Raw genomic sequence first — 22,005 nt, 5'->3', positions numbered from 1 at the left:
TCCACCAATCCTTAGAGGCAAAAGCTCTCAGTTCCTGTCTCCTCCTCTTTTTATTCCCCCTCCACCACCACCATCACCCACCCCCTCCACTCCCCTATTCCCCCCACCCCCACCCAGCCCAGTCATATCCTCTGTCTCCACCTCCTTAGTGCTGGGATTAAAGGCATGTGATCCCAGGTGCTGAGATCACCTTTGTGTGAGCTGTTTCTTTTAGGACTGGATCAATTTCAGGTAGTCAGTGTGAACTTGAACTAACAGACCCATCTGCCTCTTAGTCCTGAGTCTTTGGATTAAAGGTGTGTGCCACCACTGCTCAGCTTCTGTAGCTAACTGGTATGGCTGCTGGGATTAAACGTGTGTATCACCACTACCTGACCTCTATAGTTTGTGACTGCCTTTACTTTCTGTACCCTCGGGCAAGCTTTAATAAATCATAAATAATATATCACCCCAGGAGGGCTACTGGTGATTCGAATGGTTTGTAATATTAGTGATCACTTTGGCTGAATGTTAACTGTGTACTAGCTTCATGGCATTTTACATATAGAATGCTTTAGTGAGCTACATAGTTTGGTAAAAGCATCTTCCAGCACAAGTGTACATATGCGCACGCATCCCCCACCGTCAGACTGGACTACGTCTCTGATGTCATCGGGGAGTAGTCTGAAAAGGTCTGTCCATTGAGGAGGGGTGCGTGCAGCACTTTCCTTGGACTCCAGTGTTCCTAGAGGAGGGTCAACAGCAGGTGACACTGTTCAGACATGGGGTCAGGAGGAGGGGCAGGGGACAGCAGACACAAACCAATCTATAAAGTCCCTTTCTGCTTTTTATCTGGTGTTGAGTGGGCTTGGCACAGGCTGGCCTTAAATTTATCCCAATCCTCTCTCCTGCTGATCTTTAGTGTTGGGCTTATAGGCAAACACATCACATCCAGCTGCAAACTCAGAAGTTCTTGCTATACCTTTTAATGATCAAAGGGTGCATTCATGTTCTGAAATAATTTACAGAACTCTGCATGCACATTTCTTAAGGAATGATTTCCTGTAATCTCTATAATTTTATAATTACAATTCTGAGTGGTAAATCTGACATTTTTATAAATAAGAAGATGAACTCAGATGGTGAATGTTAGGATCGTTGGGCAGGCTCCCCTGTCTATTGACTACCGATTGGTTCTCCTATCATGCCTGTTTTTCCTTCCTTTCCCTTAACACTAGCATGTTAAAGAGGAAATGGGGGTTCCCTTTAGGCTTCTTACTCTCATTAACAAAAGAATTCAGAAATTGACTCAAAAGGAAACTCAGGGACACTTTTATTAGAGTTTAAGAGAAAAACAGCCCAGGTTAGGTGAAAATCCCAGCAGGTGCCAGGAGGAAGTAGAGAACGGGTCCTGCCTGGCCTGGCTACAGACACTTTATTAAGCAAGAAAACACTCCCAGGAACAGAAGTGTCTGCTGAGCTGATCCAGCCACCCTGTGTATGGTCTTCTATAGCCGGGGAAGGAAGGAAGGGCTTCCCTCTCCCGGGCACTCGGGCTTCCTTCAGCATGGTACTGCTGAGGCAGTGTTTTTAGTTCCTACTCTTGTAACACACATATATTATGCTACTGTCTTAAAAAGAATTGAAAATCACTGTGGAGATTGCATGACAGTATTATAGTAATTCAGGGCAGGGAAGGATGAGGGTTGTTGAGATACAAAGACAGCTGAATAGAGCGAATGAATCTTAATGTAATAATTAACTTTTCCTCTCAGCCTGTCTGTTTACACAGGCATGTGCTGCTTCTAACCCCGATGTGCCCACAGCAGACGTGCCCACAGCAGACGTGTGATGACTGGCTGGCCGTGGCACGGGCTCTGTTGATTTTGCCTGCAGAGTGAGTTTTGCCCTCATCTTTGTTTCCTTTCCGTGGCCCCTTTTATCATCTTTGCTCCATTTGTCAGGCCTGTGCGAACTTGTAGCTGGGACGTCTATCAGAGGCTTTTTTTGTTTTGATTTTTAAGGCAGGGCCTCATGTAGCTCAGTCTGGCCTTGGACTTGCTCGGTGCCCAGGGCAGTCGTAAACTCCTGGCCTTCCATGTCTCCACCTGCCTCCCAGTGCTGGTGTGCTAGTCCTGTGCTGCTGTCCTGAGACAGGCTCTTGCTGTGTGGACCAGACTGGCTCAAACTTCATGATCAACCCATGTCTGCCTCCCAAATGCTAAAAGTCCAGTCTCTGCCCCCATGTTTCTCACTACACCGCTTTCCCATCGGAATTAAAGATGGAGGTGGCTAAAGGAACCAGGGAAGCTTGCAGTAACTGACAGTTCCTAAGATGCCATTTTTAGCATTTCAATCCATACATTTATGCTGTTTCTGCTCCCTGAAAGGTAGCTGAACTACCTTGAATCCTGCCTAAATAAGAATTAACCTTAAAGCCTCAGCTAGGACTGGTGTCTGTCCGGAGAATGCTGGCATAGCAATACTTGTTAAACTCCGGATGTGTTTCCATTCCAGCTGGCAAATAATAATAGAAACAGCACAAAAGCAATAAAATTAGCAATGCTCGGGCAGGGTGTGTGTGTGCATGTGTGCACGCTCGCCTGTGTGAGCTCTACACTGGTCTGGCCACTAGGGATGGAGGAAGAGGTTTGCCCAGATTCCCTGTTACTGAAGATGCTGAAGAAGGTACAACAGCCCCCAAGTAGGAGGCAGACACCATGACAGTGATGTGGAAAGGACCTAATCTGTAAACTGGCAAAAGAAGTGTCACTTGTACCAAGTGCGGAAGGGGAGTCCAGGTTAGGTAATGACTGGGGAGTTGGCAACAGCCGGTGAAGCCAGCTGAAGTCCCTCTGCTGACTAACTAAATTCAACCAGAATGCTTTTGGTGGCTTGAAACCGCACACAGCTACGATCTTGAAGTTTCTGTGGCACAGTGTAGCTGGAACCCTCCTTGAGGGTCTTTCACAGTGCTGCAGCTAAGATCTTAGCCTAGCAAAAGCTGTGAAGGCTAAAGGCTCAGGTGAGCATGTAGGATTCTGGTAGGATTCTGTCCCTTGAGAGCTGCAGAGTGAGGGTTCCCATTTTGGAGATGGCTCAGGACTACCATGTAGGCCTCTCCATCTGTGTCATCAGGAAATACATGAGGAGAGGCAGAGTCTGTCAGCAAAACACAAGTTACAGTTTTTCACAACACAATCTGGAAGGAGACAAACCATCACTTTAGCCGTAATATTTTAACTCAGAGCAATTGCTGAGGTCCAGCCCATACTCAAACTCAGTAGATTACTGAAGGGAAAATTACACAGTAGTGAATACCAGGATGTGGGGTCAGCGAGGGTAATTTTGAAAGCAGCCTGCTGTAACAACCTCTCCTGGAGCTAGGGCTTGGGAGAAAGGGACCTCCCTGCATGCTGTAAGGAAAGCTGTTATTGAGAGTTCATGCGAAGAATCTAATGAATGAAAACATACTCGATAACAAAGGGATAGTATGAGCTTGGTCTGATTCCTTCCACACTTGCAAGCAATCTCCAGATGAAGAAATTTCATGCCATCTTTACCAGGAGACAACCTCTCCTGGAGCTAGGGCTTGGGAGAAAGGGACCTCCCTGCATGCTGTAAGGAAAGCTGTTATTGAGAGTTCATGCGAAGAATCTAATGAATGAAAACATACTCGATAACAAAGGGATAGTATGAGCTTGGTCTGATTCCTTCCACACTTGCAAGCAATCTCCAGATGAAGAAATTTCATGCCATCTTTACCAGGAGATGCCCCTCTCCAGGCCCTATCCCCTCCTTAGTCAGGGTCCGTCAAGCCTCAGGAGGAGAGGCCTATGTGCCTCTGGCGTCTTCATCTTCCTCCTTGCCTCTCCCTTCAGGCCTGTGCAGTTCCAGGAGACTTCCCAGGCTGCCCTTGTCCAGAGGGGGGGAAGTGGCAGACAGCTTTCTTTCGCCAAATCTCACACATAGTGAAAATAAAAACAAATCCTCAAATGTAAAATGAATGGGAATAAATATTTTGCCAACACAAATCTCCATTCAAAAACCTCTCAAACTGAAGCTGGTGAATATTACTACCAACTTACTGGTATCTGAAAGGGTGGCAGTAAGATAATTTCTTTATTCTATGAGCTAATCCTTATGGATTTTAGCTGTTTCAGAATCACACAAGATAATTATATAATTGACAAAAAATTTGAAGATTTCTATCCCACTGAAATGTAGAAAAGCATAAGCTACTGTCAGTGCCCCCATGATGAGGAGAGTGAGCTAAACGCCTAGGAACGATGACACATTGTGGAATTACTGTGTGCACACTACTTAAACATAAGCCCCACAGTACTGAGGTAGCCGCTAACTGAACACTCAGTGCGTTGTGTAGATGGCTCGGGTACTCTGGAAAGGGGGACGAGGCACAACCCCGCAGGATGGTGTAACATCCCATAGTGTTCCTCAGAACAGCGTATAATCTGAAACGTAAGCATTGTTTATTTCTGGCTGTGGATAGCCATGGCCAACCATTGTAAAGCCATGGAAATAGAAGCCATGGATATAGGGGGTCTACTGTGTTCCAGTTTGTATTCACAGGATGACTTCTGCAGGAAGTAGAATGTCAGGGTACTCTGAAGTATGTTTCTGTGTATGTGTGTGTGTGTGTGTGTACACTAATGTCTAAAGCTGCAAATGTTTGATTCTCTATAAATTTGCTGACAAATGAAGACAGCTTTCTTTCCTACTAATTTTGCATTTGTTTGTGCTCCCCTCACCCAGGGTATTTACTGACTTCTCAGATGGTTAACTTTATGAGCACTAGATGGCGCTCTTACTCAACTGAACTCTAGGGTTGGTGGGTTTTGGTTTTTTTTGTTGTTGTTGTTCTGTTTTTTGGGGGGGGGTTTGGGTTTTTTCGTTTTTGTTTTTTTGATGCTGTAGGCCTCAAGAGAAGAATATTTTTGTTGTTATTGTTGTTTTGTTTTTTATTCTAGAGGGAATCTGAAGGGAGAAAGGGAGTAATTCCAAGTTTAAATATTCGGGCTTAACTGGTTTCATTTCTACATCTATTCAGAAAATAACCATTTACTGGTTACAGCATTGGTCTCTTATCTCTTAAGCTGAGCTCCTAGCACCTGTGAGACAGTTCCAGGCACAGGGTATGTTGGAGGAAGAAAAGTGGAGGCTGCTGATCTCACTGATCTTACGCTAACCTAACCTCCCTGCAAATGCTATTCTCAGGCCTGTGTACACGCACAGGAGCTTTTACCCAGTCACTCAATACCAGGAAACTGAGCTGGAGAGGTAGGTCATCTGACTTGCCTGTCATCCAGCTTGTGTGGGTGACAGAGTTCAACTCAAAACTACTATAGTGTTGAAACACACACACACACACACACACACACACACACACACACACACACACACACTGTTTTTTGAGACAGTGTTTCTTTGTGAAACAGCCCTGGCTGTCCTGGGACTCATTCTGTAGACCAGGCTGGCCTTGAGCTCTTGAGATCCGCCTGCCTCTGCCTCCTGAGTGTTGGGATTAAAGGCGTGCACCGCCTCCGCCACCACCCAGCATAACACTTTATTTTTAAAACAAGGAATTGAGTATGAGTATCATTTTTTTTACAATTTTGTGTGTGTGTGTGTATGTGTGTACACACACATGGGTGTACATGCCATATATGTGTAGGTGCCCAGGGAGGCCTGAAGAGGGTGTTGGGTCCCCAGTAGCTGGAGTTAAGCCCATTATGGGTTCTGGGAACCAAACCTGGATCTTCTAGAAGAAGAGCGAGTACTCTTAATTGTCTTGCTGAGCTGTCTCTTCAGCTTGTGAAACTATGTGCTTTGTTTAAAATTTGTGTGTGTGTGTGTGTGTGTGTGTGTGTGTGTGTATCTGTCTGTTTGTCTGTCTATCTGTGTGCACGTAAGTGCAGTGCTTGTGGAAGCCAGAGATGTTGGAACTCATGAAACTGGAGCTACAGGTGGTTCTGGGTGTCCTGACCCAAGAGCTGGAAATCAAACTCATGTTCTCTGCAAGACAGTGTGCCATCTTAACGACTGGGCCGTCTCTCTAGCCCCTAGAATTGTGATTTTGATGCACTAACCATTAGAATTAATTAAATAAAAACTTATTAATAAAGGAGGTCATTCCTGTTCTCCAGGGAGTGGGTCTGCAGGGCTGAGAGTAGTCTTGGAAGAGTGCCAGCTTACTGGTGCACATGGAAGATTTGGCCTTTTAGGAATCTGTGTGTCCCGTCAGTTGCATAGAAAGCAGTGTATGCTTGCATGTACTTTTGGGGAAAGCCCAAGTTTATCAAATTTTCAAAGATTACCCCCTACAAAAAAATTGAGAACCACAGCTAAGTTGGGTGTAGCTGTGCATACCAGACATCCCAGCACTTGGGAGGTGGGTGCTGGAAGGTTGGGAGTTCACTCCTACAACTTGAGCAACCATATGCATGTAACACTTATTTTTCCCTTAAACTTTTAGAGAAAACCTCTAAAAATTGGAAGTTGAGTTTTAAGCAGGAAGAGTAAAGTTTGCTGGTTAAACATTAGCTCACGCCTCTCAGTTACGACCCTCTTTCTGTGTGGCTGGAATTGTGCTTGAGTGTCTTATGATGAGCTGCAGGTGCTCCTGTTCATGTGGGTTAGAGGCACATGATTCTAGAAACAAAGCCATGGCCCCTGTAACACGAGACACACAAACCTGTCATGTTCCAGAGTGTTTCTGTCCAGCTGCTGTGTACACATGCTGGTTCTCACTGGCTCTCTACTGGGGCAAACCGCTTAGCGTGCTAAGTTCCAATTTGCTGATGTTCTGTTTGGATTTCTTTTAATTAAAAAAATTAATGTTCTTAGCATATGCAAAACATTGTATATGTATACATATATATGTATGTAAACATTACATGGTATTTCTTATATGCATTGTATTATCTTTAAATCAACTTAAATATGCATCTGCTACATTATTTTTCTGTGATTTTTATGCCCTCTACAACCTCTCTCCTTCTCCCAACCCCAGCTTCAGTTTTATCTTCAGGCAAATAAAGAGGAGAGCATCTTGACCTCCATAAGGCATTTTAGCACTTTGCTTCCTTTGGCTTTTTATATGGTTTTTTAAAGAGGAAAGGAAAGACTTAAAATGTAAGGCCGGGAATGGTACTGTGTTCCCCAAAGGCAGAGGATGACAGAGGAGTTCAGGGCAATCCTGAGCTGGAACACAAGCAAACAGGAACCTCAGTCTGGGGCTGCCTTTGCCTTTGCTCTGCTCTTTTCATCTTGAGTTCCTCACTGTGCCTCTCTTCCTAGCCCCCCCCTCCCCAGTGCATTAAAGTCTCCCTCCCGTGTCCCCATGGCCAGATGCCATGAGAGGCACAGCTAAGTGTTCTAAAGCCAAGTGACTTTTCAGTTATTTAAATGATAATGGACTGCTTTTTCTTTTAAAATTAAATCATGAAAAAATATAGGCATGTGAAAATCAAATAAGTAGATGGAAACAGGAAAGGAAAGGAGTAAATATCCTTAGAAATCTGTAAATCATCCTAGTAGAGCAATTTGTATAAACCTGCAAGAATACTGATAATGACACAGACGGATGGACACGGGGGACGACCAGGAGCAGTAGGTATACACAGGTACCCACTTCCTCCAACTAGACATTATTTTCCCAGTTTCCCTCAGTGGAGTAGCCCATTGATGACATCAGAGCCCTTGTGACCCAGGCACAGTCTAAAGTACCACCAATTGGTGGCCAAGCCTTCACATGAGCCTTGAGGGGCGTACCTAGAGGTACAGTATAAGCCATAAATGTGTGTTAATTCTTTGGATACATAATTATAAACAACATGATTTTATTTCTTCTGCTCATTTCAGAACTGATGTGCATAAATCAATGAAATTAATTTTAGATTTTCATGAGTTTCTTTCTTTAAAAGTCTAACTATGGCTGGGCGGGAGGCAGAGGCAGGCGGATCTCTATGAGTTCGAGGCCAGGCTGGACCAACAACCTCCAAAACAATACAGAGAAACCCTGTCTCATAAAAAACCAAAAAAAAAAAAAAAAGTCTAACTATGGAGTGAATGTCACCAAAGTATATTATATACATGCGCGAAAATATATTGAAACCTGTTATTTTGTACCATGAATATACACTAATAAGAGTATGATAAAATTTTGAATTCTTAAGTACAAGCACACTTGTATAAGGCACTTTCTGGATCCAAAGTTCAGTCCTGAGTTCAGTCCCTGGACCCCTGGTGCCAGGATAGGAACTGCCTCCCAAAAGTTTCCTGTGGTCTCCACATGTGTTACTTCCCAACACACACAGTAATGAATACTTTAAAACGCCACCCCCATGCTTTAATACCTTTGTATGCAAATGGCAGCACTTCCTGACAGGAGTTTCCAGATGAAGTGGGAAGACAGTCAAAAGATGGCAACACAAGACTGGTGACAGAAACTATCACTGGAGGCTTAAAAGCGGGAGGACCCACATCGGCACACAGTAACACGCACAGTGACAGAAAGAAGCCTTAGCCTCAGCTTCCGACTCAGGTGACACTGTGAGCATTGAAGATTCAGCTCAGGGACATGCAGCAGTCTTCAGGGAGGATGGACTCCCTTCCCTCTGCTCTCTGCTAATTGCCCTCATCTCTGTGAACATTCCAAGTTTCTCCAGGCCTCCCCTGATAAGCCGGCTCTCCTGATCCTCTCCCTTGGGGGCCATTTTCCACCTTCCAGTACCTAATCTCCAGCAACTCTCTCAAGGCTGCCTGAGACATCACTGCTAAAGTCACCCATGCATAAATGAGACTGTTCAGTATAGTTAGAGAAGACTTAGGCAGCCTACAGGTGCTGGACCTGCTTTAGTCATCCATGCCCTGCTGTTTCTGACCCCTAAAGGTAAATGAGGGACAGAATTATCTATGCCTTTGAGGGTTTGTTCTTCCTCTGAAACAGATTAGTTCATTGTCATTGCTGTGTATTTCTGTGACTTTTTTTCTAAGATCTTTATAAGCACCAAATAAGTCAATTAAAAGAAGAATCAATAGTCTCTCTCTCTCAAAAAAAAAAAAACTTGACAAGTAAAGGCTGTGTAGTTAGAACTGGTAATATTTGATAAACATGCCTAAGGAGTGAAATTATAGATCAGGATTGCACACATAAGGGATCAGTTGAAAACTATTTACTGAGAAGTCTTCAGTCTCTATTCAAGAAGCACAGGTTACCACTAACTGGGGCCTAGGCCTCTTTGGTGCCTTCAGGCAAGACTGGCAGTAGGTCAGAGACTACAGTGCAGGAGCAAAGGGGACGTCCCTGAGTTTGCTCACATTGCCCTTCCTCTGAGGGTGGAGTTCAGCTTCATTGTTCCAGCCTGGGCCTGCCTTCCCGGGAATGGAGGAAACACTCAAATGGCAGAAAAGGCTCAGGCAGAGTATCCACGTTTAGACTAATATGTTATTGGGATGGCCAGTAGGGGCAGCAGAGGAGAGAACAGAACCAGGGCTGGGGAGCTCCCTCACTCGGGTACTGGGTTCACAAGCACAAGAATCTGGGCATGGTGGCATGCACAGAGACAGGAGGACCCCTAAGCTCACTGTCCAACCAGTTAGCCTAACTGATAAGCTCCAGGCTTATTGGGGTCGTCTAGAGGAACAGAATTAAGGTCACAAGTCTGGATGTCTCAGCTGGTCTTCAGTATACACTGGGATCCTGAAGGAGCAGGCTCTAATGCCGGTGAAGGAATGGACTTTCTAGCAAAGGTGAGAGCAAACAGGCATAGAGCTAAAGCTGCCTTCTTCCTTGTCCTTTGTGGCTGCCCAGGTTAAGGTGGACCTTCCCACCTTAAAAGATCTGGATTAAAGGTGTGTCTTTCCCACGCCAAAAAAAAATCCAGATTAAAAGTGGGTTTTCCCAGTTCAAATGATTTAATTAAGAAAAATCCTCACAGGTATTCCCAGACACTTGGATTTTAGTTAATTCCAGATCAGATGTAGTCTGGTGTCCCTCCACAAGGGACATATGAAGAAGGCTTGGTCACCAGCTGAGTGGGATTCCTGAGGATGGTACCTGTGGTTATCCTTTGGCCAGCACATGCTCGCAAATGTGCGTGTGTGCACATGCACACACACACACATACCCATATACACACATAGGTAAAATATTTGAACTGAATTTATCTTCATTACACACACACACACTCAGACACACACAGACACAGACACAGACACACACACACCCATATACACACACAGGTAAAATATTTGAACTGAATTTATCTTCATTACACACACACACACACACTCAGACACAGACACACACACCCATATACACACACAGGTAAAATATTTGAACTGAATTTATCTTCATTCCACACACACGTTAATATGACAGCATTTAAAGGTAAAAGGAAGGGCATATGGACTTCTATGTGATGGAGGCTAGTATCAAGAGTGTAGCTGTTTTTGTGGTTTCCTTTTTAATCTAGTGTAGAAGGGATTGCTTTTTAGAATAAAAGAATTTAGCAACCCATATTGCATTTGTTCTCAACAGATGTCGTTGGATAAACATTAGGAGCAAAACTAGCGATTATTATTGGACTGGCAGCTGTCATATTTCTATGAAGCTTTTTTTTTTGCCTGTTTGACTGTGTTAAGAAGTCCATTTAACATCCAGGGGTTATTCAGCTGGTTTAAATTCTACATTGTGTTTTATGCCTCAAAGTTAAAGTTAATTTTTTTTCAAGAAGGGGGTCTCTCTTTAGCTCTGGCTATCCTGGAACTCACTCTGTAGAACCAGGCTGGCTTTGATCTCACAGATCTGACTACCTCTGCCTCCTGAGTGCTGGGATTAAAGCCATGCATTATCACCATAGGAAATGGCTCCTCAGGTTGGCTAAAATTTTAAGAAGTTATTATCTGCCAGGCTGTAGTGGCACATGCCTTTAATCCCAGCACTTGGAAGGCAGAGGTAAGTAGATCTCTGTGAGTTCGAGGCCAGCCTGGTCTACAGAACTAGTTCCAGAATAACTAGAGCTGTTATACAGAGAAACCCTGTCTCAAAAAAAAAAAAAAAAAAAAAAAAGAAAAGAAAAGAAAAAGAAAAAGAAAGAAAGAAAGAAAGAAAAGAAAGGAAAGAAAGTTACTATCTATAAATTTTGTATGGATATAGTGGTTCACATGGAGACACATGAGTATTGGGAGACTGAAGTTTGATCTTTCCTCAAATACAGCATACTTGACATCATGTGTTATCTCATAGAGCGAAGGCTATACTCCAGCTAAGTTTCCTTTCTCAGGTACCCGCCCCTGACACTTCTAAAGGGCAAGAGACTTGACAGTGTGCAGCCTTCTAGGGCAGAGTTCTGCAGACATTATTTTCTCTTCTTGTGTTTGCCAAGAATTGCTGAAAACTTAAAAGCTATCACATGAGTAGCTACCAGTTGCCTAGATTGTTTGATGATTTTGAACAAATGTGGATCGGGACTTCCTGTCATTTTTCTTCCTCTTCTGGGACTGTGTAGCCTCTATCTCTTAGCAATTGTCCACTTGAAAAGGAAAAACAAAGCAAGGCTTTTCCCTCTGTGCCAGATGAAGCGCTCCTTCTCATCCTTGTGAGCAGCTCTTGGTGTCTGGACAGTTGCAACAAGAAGAGGGCTGTTCCACTGGGCTCTTAGGAGAACCTTTTCTGCCCTAAACTCATCAATGTTCTCATTACAATCAGTCCCTGCCTACTCTTGGCTGAAGCATTTTCCTAGGATCCTTGTAGTAAAGCAGATTATCCTCAAAAGAAATCCATAGGGGCCCAGAGCCTGGAGTCCATTCCTGGATTATTTGTGTTGGGCTGGGGTGGAGTGGGGCACAGGGGACATGCGTGTGAGTGAAGTTTTAAAACTAGGAGCCAAAAGTAGTCATGTGATTACAAGAAATAGGCAACATTCTGTTACAAGAATTGTAATCAGTTGCTGGCGGAATGGACTAATCCTAGCCACTGTTTAAATACTAGGACAGGACAGTCTGTCAAACAATAAACATCTATGCTCCAGAAGATAAGAGAAATAGGGACTTCTGAGGAGAGGCAAGAGTCTCGAATAAAGGAGACTTTCTGTGAGACTTAGTTGGGCCTTGGGAATGGCTGGGGATTTCAGTGAGGATGTGGTCCACTGCAGATGTCAGTGGGAGGAGCTACAGCCCGTGTTGTAAAGGGACAGGGGTTTTCCTTCGCCAAAAAAAAATCTTAATTTAGGTGCATGCTAGTGGCAATAACAATGTTCTGCTATCCTTAGGTCAAAAATGTTTGTTACATTTTCAAAATTCACTGTTTTTATTATCTGTTTATGAGTATCACTACACTGAAAGTGTCAGCTTGAAACAGTAGCTATTCACTCATTCCCTTACCCTGCTGTGTGTGTTGATCACTTCTAAGTGGCTTGGCTAGGAGGTTTTTGGCTCAGAATCCTTGGGGTTAAAGTTAAGGTCTCACCCGGGGCTGAAGTCTCTGAAGGTAGCCATGCTGGAAATTGGCTTCCAGAAATAACTCACATGTGCATTGGAAGAGGGTTCAGTTCTTCACTGACGGAGTCTCTTCATGGTGCTCAAGCAGACCTACCCCAAAACACATGCCTAAGAGAAGCATAAGATGTGTGGGGGAAAGGGGAGGCTGGAGACGAGAACACAGAAGTGCAGTGTCTTCTATAGCATGATTTTAGAAGTGACATAGCATTCTGTCATATTTGGCTCTTCACACAACCCTGGTAGAATTTGGAAGGGAGTTAACTACAAGGATGAGATGTTAGGAGGGCAAGATTCACTGAGGGAATCTCAGAGGCTGCCTGTGTTCCCGGTGGAAGGAAGGCAAGAAGAGGAGAGGCCATGCCAGCAGTCTTCTGTTTGTATCTCACCAGCCAGAACTGGGTAACATGGCCTCTCAAAGATGTCAGGAGTCAGGTGTTTAACGTTTATAGCATCTGTAGCAGGCATGAGAAGAGAGTTGGAAATGGAGTTTGGGTTAGCATGCTGTCCATCATCTGTTTATCATTGGTCTAAATAATTAGCAGAAAATTCAGAAAACAGTCACTTAGAACTAACTATATGTAAACAGCCTTGTCCAAATCCCCATCCCCACCCCCAAAGGAAACAGTTTGCCAATAACATTATTAAAACTAGAGCTCCAGGTGTGGTGGCACACTTCTGCTATCCCAGGACTTCAAGGAGGCAGGAAGATCAAGAAATCAAGACTACTAGGCCACATAGCAGAACTATCTTAAAAACAAAAGCAAACAAAAATCAGAAAAAATGAATAAGATAAAATTTGAGAGAAGAGATAATCTCAAATTTATTACTAATGAAAATACAGATAGAATTTTCTTGTCATGGTTGGTGAAATAAGATATGATATAAAATAATGGCTACTAAGGCAACTCATAATGGAAGAATCCTAAAGTTGCCCAAACTTGATAGGTGATCAGTTTTCAGATAGTTACTTATGGAAAGCAAATTAATTTCAGTTAGAATTTGGGGAAGCTAAGAATTGAAGCTACTATACAAAGTGTAACTATTACATAGATCATTCATCATAGAATTCAGTTACATCAGGAAATATTTTGTGAATGAAATTAATTTCCATTAGTGTAATTCTAATTAATAAAATGGACTCAACTATGGAGTGAATACCACCCAAATCTTTGGGATCCAAAAGAGTGCACATTATACTGGTCAGTCTATCCAAGGGTCCACTCTGTTCAAGCAATACACTTCCTTTTTATTTTAAAGATATTTATTAGCCTGGCATGGTGGTGCATACCTTTAATCCCAGCACTAGGAAGGCAGAGGCAGGCAGATCTCTGCAAATAAATCAAAACATCATGTACCAGAAGCACAGACTCAAAGTCTACTCATTTCAATAAACATCTCTACAGCTAGGGTAGGTGCTTGGAATGGAAGCCGTGGAGCTACAGAGTCTGTTCAAAAGTTCTTAAATTAGATGATAGATAGTGTACTGGGCTCTGTGTTAGATTGGTCAACGTATTTACTTCATATACAGAGTTGTAATTACCCCGTCTTCCTGTACTTGCTGCCTTTACTTTGCTTCATTTTATGATGATCCCTATTTACAGTTCTTAATTTCTTCTAATTTTTTATTAATCGAGAAAGGCAGTAATAGTGGTGCACACCTTTAGTCCCAGCATTTGGGAGGCAGAAACAGGCAGATCTCTGAGTTCAAGGCCAGCCTGGTCTACAGAGCGAGTTCCAGGACAGCCAGGGCTGTTACAACATAGAAACCCTGTCTCACAAAACAAAACAAAACAAAACAAAACAAAACAAACAAAAAAATTGAGATGTCTCAGGATAGATATCCTAGAATTTGCCCTGTCACCAAGGGTGACCTTAAGGTCCTGATCTCCCTGCCTCTGTCTCTGCAGGACTTACATGTGAGCACCTCTGTGCCTGTTTATAATTCTCCACTTTAAATTTGTTTTATCTAGGTTTCAAACCAACATCAGACAGACATGTAGTATTTTGTTTCTTTTTATCAGTCCTGGGGATTGAACCCACAGCCTCACACATGCTAGAAAAATGCTTTACCACTGAACCATAGCCCCAGACATGTAGTTTTTTATTTGTTTATTTTCTTTTTTTGTTTTTTCGAAATAGGGTTTCTCTGTATTGTTTTGGAGGCTGTCCTCGAACTCACAGAGATCCACCTGCCTCTGCCTCCAGAGTGCTGGGATTAAAGGCGTGAGCCACCACCACCCAGCTTTTTTCTTCTTTATTCTGTTAGTGTGGGAGGTTACATTGATGATTTTTTAGACATTGATCAAGCTTATGTGTAATAAGTCATTGGATATAATATTTGTTCTCTTGCTGAATTGCTTGCTAATATTCTTATTAGTAGCTTATTCTTTTTTTTTCTTTTGGACGGGGTTGTTTAATTTATTTTAAAGGAAAACTGAAACTCTAGATCATGTGATTTTTAACTTAGAAAAAAACCAAATAAACAAAACCCGCTTATAACATATTTTTTTAGTCCCATAAACAAATAACAACAACAAAGTGACCAAATAGAGGTGTACAGGATAAGCTAGAACCTCAGCTGAGCAGAGGACAAATTCAAGTAATTTATGTTTCCCGCTTTTGCTCTGGTTGCTAAAGAGTGAACGCCACAGCATAATTGGCATCACTCCCTTCTTCAAAGCAACAAAGCACCTCGAAAACTCAACTTCCTGTTGAGGTTCTGTGGTTGGAAGCAGGACATCGTTTAACCATATGAAAAGATAACTGGATCAAGAATGAAAACCGTCACCAGCAAATAGCTAAGCTTGCCTTTGGAGAAGTCTGCCCCACATGCTGGCCGTGAGGAGAGACTGCCCACAGTCACCACCTCACTGTCTGCATCACACGGAGGCTGAAGAAAAGCCTCAGACTTCCCTCTTCTCTGCCAGGAAAGATGAACAGGGGCAAGGCGGGGTCTCTGTCCTCAGATTTAGTTACGGCACGATGTGAGCCTTTGGATCTGTTCCCATCATGCACTCTGGGGTCGGGTAGAACTGCTCTTCCAGGAGTCAGTACACTCAAGTCTTTCTGTTAAATCTCCCCGGTTTAGTGACTTCTGCGAACTTGTCCCAGTTAAGACCCAGACGTGAGTAGGCCCGCCTCCCCGACTGAGTGATGTGGTGGAAATGGCATTTGTAGACGTGAGGACCCCCTCGGGGCTGACTGGGAAGCCACAGACCCCAGCTTTTACTGAACCTCTCCACAAACTACCGCCCATTGTGGCTCAGCAGTTTGTTCTGGTCTCGACTCCCAGTTGTCCCCAGCTGCAAGTGATCCTTTCGAATATGCACATTCCTGCCCCCACTCTGAGAGGGGTCTTCCCACACACTCGGCACTGATGAGGTTTCTCTCCTGAGTGAACTACCATCCGTTTCCAGGGGCTCGGCTACTTTGCAAAGGCTTGGCCACATCCCTGGGCCTCTCCGAGGAAAGGCTTCTCTCCTGTGTGGATGTGACAGGGTTCTTCAGATTTCTAGCTGTGGTGAATGCTCACCACACACGAACTCATGGCAATAAGGGTTTCTCCCCATCGCGTGTCCTCATGAACCGTCTGTGGGCAGATGAAGGAGCCAGCTCATTGCAGTGAGTTTCAAGGGTTAGCCTGCTCATTGCAGTGAGTTTCAAGGTGAAGTGATCTGGCCACACAAATGTGTGGTCACAGCCTTCAGCTGTGCAGTTGGGCATCTTTTCCACTGGCGACCGGGCCCAGAGTCTGCACTGCTCCTCACCAGAACCAATGTGCGAATGTGCGCATTTCCTCCATTGCTGCAGGTGTTGCATTTCCTGCATTGCTGCAGGGTTTTGCATTTCTTGCCAGTTGTGCACAAGTAGCAGAAATCAAACTTTCATGGTCCAGTTCCCGAGTCCAGAGGGACCATGGAATACTACTCATTCTTCTCACCAAAGAGGAAGTCGTTTCTTAATCCTGCAACTCATCTTGTGCAAACACTAAGTGCTCATCTGAGCCCAGACCGGCCCATGTTAGGTTAAGAGTGAAAGAAGAACTATCACATAGCAACAGCAAGGACTCTGGAGTGGACAAAACCTCTGGGACTCCCATACACTTTGTCTCTTCTCCATCTCACATCATCCCAAAGCTCCTCAGAACAGCTGAAGAAGGGACCACCTTGGAGGAATGGTAACCTGCTGCATTCTGACGCCTCAGTCACTGGAAGGAGGGATAAGTAAGAGACATTTTCAGTTTCTGACTCCCAGGCGTGGGTGTGTAGGTACTCTGCTAGCCCTTGTCCCGGCCATGCCTGTGTAGGTATTCTGAACAGATTTAACCAAAAGCTCTGGTCTGGATTCTCACTCATCTGATAACATTGACTCAGCTTCCGAAATCCTGTAGCTGTTCAGGGGACAGGTTCAAATCTAATTCAGAGTCAAGGACACCTTCCATTCTACTCGTATCCTCTTAATAAACATGCTTTTCCTCTAAGATGTGAACAGGGTTGCTAATCAGTTTAACCTCCCAGTCAGGGCAGCTGGCTGTCAGTCAGTCCTGAATGAATTGCCTCCACACCTACCATATTCAAAAGGGGTGTCTACCTGCCCTTCCCCCACCTTTGAATTGGAAAATATTACCTCCTCTTATTTTTTCTTAAAGATTATATATGAGGTTGATGTTCATTTCTTTTTAGTAAACCCATCGACTTGAAGAGGTTTTTTTTTTTTTGGTTTTTTGAGACAGAGTTTGTCTGTGAAACAGTCCTGCAGGCTGTCCTCAAACTCACAGAGACCTGCCTGTCTCTGCCTCTCTAGTACCCAGCTGGGGAGTTCTTATGAATTTCTTTTTTTTTATCACAAACATCACACACACACACACACACACACACACACACCCTTCCCATTTCTGACCCAGGCTCAAGGCCCTGTAAAAGCCTCCCTAGAGACCTGTTGGATTCTTGAGTACAGCCTTCCCCACAGACCCTAGGTGCACTTTCCCTCCTGATTCTAAGATGGGATGTTTGGGATGAGCCCTGAGGGGGAGCTGACCATGCCTGCTGTAGCCCATGGCACAGGGCTCCTGTGTTGCGATTTGAAACCACAAATTGCTACCGTGTAAAAGGCGTGGTCTCCAAGGGGCGCTGCTACCTGAGTTTGGGTGGGAATTGATCCAGCCTATCTTATTTTCAGATGTGCCGTTATACACACACTTTTGTTCTCTTTTGAAGATCCAGCACTTGATTTTACTGATTTTTCTCTTGTTTCTGTTTCCTCAATATTTTTTCTTTGCCTTGCTACTTGGTTCACATTGCTTTTTCTTGAGGCTTGCAGATTAGAAATTTGGATTTTTTTCCTATTTCTTTTTTTAAATCTGGCAAATGTTTGTAGCTGTGGGTTTCCTATGCTCTCACTGTGCCCCACAGATGTCAGTGTTTTCATTTTTGTTCAGTTAGTTGTATTTTTACGATGTCTCTCAATACTTCCAATTTTACCCACAACACTATTTAAGTGCAATTACTAGTTGCCAGATGGATCTAAGTTCAGTTTTCCTGTTGTTATTTTTTTTTGAGTTTGGTTTTGTTCTGATAGGGCAGAATTCTATGATTTTAGTGCCCTAAGGTTGTCCAGGGATGGGGAACTTCACTTCCATCCCATCCTTTGCCCTCCCTTCAGGGTCATTTGAAATATTTCCCATATATTCTGTCAGTGCCACACAGACAGTGAGTGACACCAGTTCCTTGTCAAGTTCTCAAATATGATTTAGGAAACGCAGAAGAGGAGGAAGGAGTGTTGTTGGTTGAAGAGCATCTTTGCTTTGTGTGTTCTTTCTCGTTTCTGATGCCCGGGGCTTACTTTTTTAGTCTTCCTTTTGTAAGAATGTCACTTAGATGCCAGGTGGTGGCCAAATCTTCTGGCACTCGGGAGGCAGAGGCAGGCGGATCTCTGCATTCGAGGCCAGCCTGGTCTACAGAGCGAGTTCCAGGACAGCCAGGGCTACACAGAGAAACTCTGTCTTGAAAACAAACAAAAAATGTTAGTTGTTCTTTTCAAGTTGATCTGCTGGTAAGAATTTGTGTTTCATTTTTGCTCCCCCTTAATCTGAGAAATTTTTATTGTCCTTGGAGGATATTTGCATGTGATATAGAATCATGGGTTAACAGAATTACTTTTATCAACACTTAAAAAGCTAAACAGCTTCCTTCCTACCCATGGGCTTATAAGCGGGTGCCTCTGAGGGATAAGGTGCCATTTCCTTCATGGCTTTCAAGATTTTTTTTTCTGTTTTTTCAAAAGTGAGTGATACATCTTTGTAAAGAGAAGCTTTTTCTTTGTGAGAAGCCCTCCCGACAGCCTGGTTCTAGAGCCGCATCAGTCCCAAATAAACACACAGGAGGCTATATTAATTATGAAGCTGTTGGCCTTGCTTGTTTCTTACGGGCTATCTCTGACTTAAGTAATTTTCCCATAATTGTTAATCTAAGTATGTCTCTTACCGGAGAAGTTTCCGGGCTTCCTACCCCCATGGCGTTACATCTAGACTCTCTGTGTTTCTCCTTCCCAGAGTCCTCCTGGACTCCTAGTCCCACCTATCTAGATTCCTATTGGCCCAACAGTGCTTTATTGACATAAGACTTCCCCAACACATCTTTGTGTTGGATTTATTCTAATAGTTTTGAGTTCACTCTGATTTAAATTTGTGGCTGTCTTTACTATATTTGGGAAGCATTCAGTCATCATTTCAGGTTCTCAACCCTGGTGTCTTTCTTCTTCTGGAATCCTGATGACACAGATGTTAGATTTTGTGATAGTGTGGATACCTGAGGTGCCGCTCATTGGTTTTTGTTTTGTTGTCATTTCTTTCTGTTGCTCACAAGGTTCTAATATCTTATCTCCCTCCATCTGTTGCTGAGCATGTCCATTTGCATCTCTGTCTCTTCTGGGGCTTTAGTTTTTCCGTTTCTTCCAAGTCTTTGAACATACTTCCCAGTGTATTTTCCTGATGGCTGCTTGAAAATACATCCTACATCTATGTTGTGTGTCCACTGGCATTGAGAATGTATCTTATGCAGCAGACAGTATCTATGTTGTGTGTCCACTGGCATTGAGAATGTATCTTATGCAGCAGAATCACCCCCCCACCCAGTTTTCCAGTGGCCCTTAATACAAAGCTAGAAATACTAATGTTCCAACATTCTAATACCAGAATACATCTGTATTTGAAATTCACATAGTAATTTTCCATTGACACTGTAGCTGTTGGATGTTAATACAGGAAACTCTGGATCTGATTTGAGTATTTTGTTGTAGTTGGCTATTATTCTGACACCTCTCCAGCAGGAGAGGAGGCTAGTGCCTTGTTTTTGCCAGAAAAGGCAGAAGTTCTGGTCTCTAGTTTGGCCTTTGTGTGTTGGAGGAACTCTTGGTTACTCTGGACTAGGGTGCAAGTTTCAGCTCTCTGTTGGGTCCCCAGTGAAAATTCCTTGTCTAGAGGACACCTGAGTGCCTTTTTACTGTTCCCAAGATGTCACAGGGTAGCTCTGGCAACCTGAGTCTGCCCAGGCCTTTTGTCACCAGCACTTAGGCAGGGAGTGGGAGGGATGTTTTCTGCTTCTGGATGCACATGGCTTCCTGTGTGGTTTTCCCCACTGCTAATGGTGGGAGTGAGGACTGCAAGAATGAAAATGCTAGCACCTGCTGGGGTTGGGAGCTCTTGTCACTTCTTAGTAGCAGTGGAAGTTTACATTCCCCACTCAGCCTTTGCTGGTGTGGGTGTGGGTAGGGCCACAGTTGTTTTGTTATTGCGGTGGCAGAGATGTCATTTGACCTCAGGAGAGTGACTAGTGCTCTCTCTTGCTAGGTTATTCCTCCTAGTCCTTTGGATAGAGAAAACAAGTTTTTGTATTTCTTTTGTGTGTGTGTGTGTGTGTGTGTGTGTGTGTGTGTGTGTGTGTATGTGGTTTTTTTTTTTTTTTGAGACAGAGTCTTACTATGTAAGCCTGACTGTCCTGGTACTCACTCTGTAGACCAGGCTAGCCTTGGACTCACAGAGATCCTCTTGCCTTTGCCTCCCAAGTGCTGGGAGTATGCCACCATATCCAGCTTCCAATGGATATTAATTTTAATTAATATTAATTAATTAATTTTAGCTTTCTGTGGCAGGAAAATACACAAAAGTCAAATTTTTTTTGGTTTTTGTTTTTTTTTTTTGGTTTTTATGAGACAGGGTTTCTCTGTATTATTTTGGAGGCTGTCGGTCCAGCCCAGCCTCGAACTCACAGAGATCTGCCTGCCTCTGCTTCCTGAGTGCTGGGATTAAAGGCGTGCACCACCACCGCACTTTTTTGTTATGTATGTATGTTTAATAAAATACATTTAGATATCAGAAATCCTCCCATATTCAGTGTTGGTACCTAGCACAAAACTAGAAATACCTAAATATTCATTTGTATTCTAAATTCATACAGTTAACTGTGTTCCAAAAGGCTTGCATAGGCTTTTGAGTATGAGGATGTTATATGCTTGGAAAATTAGCTACTGTATTCATTAATTATATCTGAAGTTTTCCTTACTGTTAATTGAAAGGTTATTTCTAAATGCTATCTTAGGATAACTTTAAGGAAGTTTAATATTTAAGGAATTATGATGCGGCTTAATTCCAGGATTCTGATTTAAGTAATCAATTCTGCACTAATCTATATATTCTTAAATTCTGTACACTTGGTAAAACATTTGAAATCATTCATATGTCATTCCCACCACCTCTGAATTTTAGCGTTGTTCTAGATGGAAACTTCTGCCCCTTCATTGCTGCAGAGTCCTTCCTTTAACTTAATAGTTGGTAGCACAAGTCTTTGTGTTAGTGGGTTTAGCCTTCAGTTGCATACTCTGCAAACTGAGAATACACTGTTTAAAAATGTATTTGCCACCTGAATGGCTAACAGTGCATTTGTTTTCAGGATGTTAAAATAAAATTGAGAAAGTGATACCAATGGCTCCTGCTTTACTTTTAATCACAGTAGCAGAACACCTAGTGTTAAGAGAAGCTTTTTTTTTTCTAGTCACTTTGGTATATCCCCCGCCAGCCGCCTGGGCTCTGCCACATTCTAGTCCCCAAATAATCACACAAGATGCTGTATTAATTATGAAGCTGTTGGCCTTGCTTGTCTCTTACTGGCTAGCTCTGCCTTAAGTAATTACCCCATAATTGTTAATCTAAGTATGTTTCTTACCGGAGAATAGTTCTGGACTTCCTACCCCATGCGGTTACATCTCGAACTCTTATCTTTCTTTCCCACAATCCTCCTGGACTCCTAGTCCCTCCTATCTAGATTCCCTATTGGCCAGACAGTCTTTATTGACAAATAACAGGCAAATAACAGGACTTCCCCCAACAACCTAGTGTGATTGGTTTGCTGTAGCTGCCGAAGAGTCCTTGAGTGTTTACCTAAAAAGTAACAGTAGTAAACTAAGATGACAAAATCAGAACAAATAACTAAGTTGACAGAGGAACCACAG

General features: G+C 43.3%; 1 protein-coding gene and 1 pseudogene across 2 annotated transcripts in view; one reads left to right on the top strand and one right to left on the bottom strand.

Moving 5' to 3' along the window:
- The window catches only part of Sesn1 (sestrin 1), a 75,179-nt gene that overhangs the window by 13,777 nt on the left and 39,397 nt on the right, over positions 1-22,005 (top strand). The window lies entirely within an intron of this gene.
- On the bottom strand, positions 16,265-16,866 carry LOC110341473 (annotated as a pseudogene).

Source organism: Mesocricetus auratus, unplaced genomic scaffold, assembly GCF_017639785.1.
Source record: "Mesocricetus auratus isolate SY011 unplaced genomic scaffold, BCM_Maur_2.0 Super-Scaffold_100018, whole genome shotgun sequence".
NCBI lineage: Eukaryota > Metazoa > Chordata > Mammalia > Rodentia > Cricetidae > Mesocricetus > Mesocricetus auratus.
Note: the sequence above shows the minus strand (reverse complement) of the source record. Positions and strands in the feature narration are given on the sequence as shown.